This window comes from Gossypium hirsutum, chromosome D13 (genome assembly GCF_007990345.1).
Source record: "Gossypium hirsutum isolate 1008001.06 chromosome D13, Gossypium_hirsutum_v2.1, whole genome shotgun sequence".
NCBI lineage: Eukaryota > Viridiplantae > Streptophyta > Magnoliopsida > Malvales > Malvaceae > Gossypium > Gossypium hirsutum.
The window spans coordinates 43,538,993-43,542,228 of NC_053449.1; positions in this window are offsets into that span (position 1 = coordinate 43,538,993).

The following is a 3,236-nucleotide window of genomic DNA, read 5'->3' on the forward strand; positions in this document are numbered from 1 at the left end:
ATGCACAAGAAATATGAAAAGCAAGATAAATTTGTTTTGCTGAATATCTTTTTAGTTAAATAAAAAATAAAGTGCAGTGACTGTTCTAAGGAAAATGTTAAAATCTGCTTCACCAGTCATAATACCAATAGATACAAGATATGGAGAATATGACACCCCTACAGCAAATATATTGTTCTTGTTCCCACTAGAATCTTATCCATAGTACCAACAGATACAAGATATATAGATATATGATTGCACTGGTTCAAGGACCAAAATGAATAACCTAAGCTTGAAATGATCGAAACTCAAAAATCAAATATGTAGGATAATTTAGAATCACCTGAAGAACCTAAAAATCTAACAAAAAATTACTTAAATTATACTAAGGAAGAACACACAACATACAATAAAAACACAACTTAGTTTTTGTTTTTGAAAATTTGTAAATTCAAATCTTCTTTTAACGGTGGAAAATGTAACACCCCTAACCCATATCCGTCGCCAAATTAGGGTTACGAGGCATTACCAAACAAAACATAGTTCATCACGATCATTTATTACAATTCATGCACAATTTACCACTTATGTCCATACATAGATAACCATCCAATAAATTATAAAACATATTCTTATTTTGCCATCACAAACCATACCTAAACAACCAATATGCAAGCAATCACTTATACATAATTTAGTTTATGGGAATATATGCATTATAGTAAAAACACATCCATCAACTAAATCGTTACTCAACCAAAATGAGCTTATACTATGACCGAGTATACACAAACAATAACATCATTATCAAGCCATTTCTACATGGCCACATATATACAGATCAAAAGAACCTTATCGAAACTAGCCTATACATGCCATAAGTCGAAAGTACAAACTTTTAAAGTACCGAAATAGCGATCGATAGTGTGACGATGTTCCTGGATGATCCCCGAACTCGAGCTAGCTTTCAAAATCTATAAAACAATAAAAAGACACACAAAGTAAGCTTTGAAAGCTTAGTAAGTCATAAGCAATTAATTCAACACGAGAACATATATAATTTAATTCAAAATAGGCCAAAATTTAGCTAATATCATACATTTATAAAATCATTTAACTCATATATTCCAAATTACCACATTAAATCACTTCACTTACCTAATTTTTTTCAATAAACATATAAACCTCATACGTACCTGAGCCATTCAGCTCAAATTCACATTCGAATTTGTTAAGTACACACAGAAATTATACAAAGCTCGTAAAATGCCATATCCTGGATATGACCTTACATGTTAACGCATATCAATGCCACTGTCCCAGACAAGGTCTTATACGAATCATATACGATGTCAATGTCCCAGACATGGTCTTACACATTTTCTTACTTCGATGCCAATGTTCCAGACATGGTCTTACACGAAATCACACCTCAGAAGTCCTAATATCATGTCATCAATATCAAATACATTTTCTAAGGTTCATTCAGAGCTATAGACTTCTTAATTAAATCATTTCATGCACGAAACCAGACATCGAATGCTCAAATCATTTTAGCAATATATATATTCATATACGAACCAAATTCGGCAATGTATATATATATAGAAATCAATTCGGCAATGTACAACCATATATGAATCAAGTTCGGCAATGTATAATCATATACAAATTAAATTTAGCAATGTATAACCATATACGAACCAATTCAGCAACTTATATCCATATACAATTCAATTCCAACAATGTATAACCATGTACAAATTAATTTCAGCAATATATAATCATATACAAATCAATTCAACAACTTATATCCATATACAATTCAATTTCAACAATGTATAACCATATACAAATTAATTTTAGCAATGTACAACCATATATGAATCAATTCGGCAACTTATATCTAGATACAATTCAATTTCAACAATGTATAACCATGTACACATTAATTTCAGCAATGTATAATCATATAGAAATCAATTCGGCAACTTATATCCATATACAATTCAATTTCAACAATGTATAACCATATACAAATTAATTTCAGCAATGTAAAATCATATACAAATTAATTTGGCAACTTATATCCATATGCAAATCAATTTCGACAATGTATAACTATAAACAATTCGAATTCGGAAATATATAAAACAATCAAATTCGGCAACGTATATCTATAATTAATTACATTTAAATTCAAAAAAAATTGTTTAATTATGAACTTACCTCGTTCGAAAATGAACGGATCGGAACGACTATTCGACAACTTTCGACTTTTCCTGATCTAACTCTGATTTCTTTCTTTCTTGATCTAAATCAATTAAAATTTAACTTATTTAAAGACATATTCATTCAATTTTATCCAAAAACACATAAATAGGCATTTTGCACTTTAGCCCCTAACATTTCACATTTTTACAATTTAGTCCCTATTTCAAAACAACAAAAAATACTCAAAATTTCATTTAACCCATGTTTGGATGAATATTCCTTAGGTCCCTAGAAGCCCATTAATTCTATTTACATCACATTTTAACCCCTCAATTTACAAATTTCACAATTTAATCCTTAATAAGCATTTTTATCAAAAATCACTTAGTAAAACATGATAATCTAGCATCAAATATTTATTTTTCATCATCAAAAAACAAAAACATCAAGATATCATCAATGGAAACTCACAAATTCATCAACCAATCCAAAAATTAAGGCATGGGCTAGCTAGAATACGAAGCAACGATCTCAAAAACATAAAAATCATTAAAAACGGAACAAAAATCACTTACATGCAAGCTAGAGATTGAACCGAATGCTGCAAAGCCCTATATGTGTTCTTTCTTCTTCAATTTCGGTGGATAAAAAAGATGAATGAAATAAAATGGCTTTTGTTTTATTAATTTGAACCTTAATTACCTATTTACCTTTATACCCTTTAAAAACTTTAATAATTTCCATAAAACCAAACTCATAAATTTCCACTAACACAAAAATGGTATAATTACCACCTAAGTACTCTTATATTAAGGTTCTATAGCCACTTAGTGCATTTAACTTATAGAACTCAAATTTTGCACTTTATGCGATTTAGTCCTCTTTATCGAATTAAGCATGCAAAAGATAAAATTATTTCACGAAACTTTCACACATACTACTTCACATGTTGTAAACACATAAAATAATATTAAAAAAATTTTACGACTTTAGATTTGTGGTTACAAAACTATTGTTTCGATTTAGCTAAAACCAGGTTG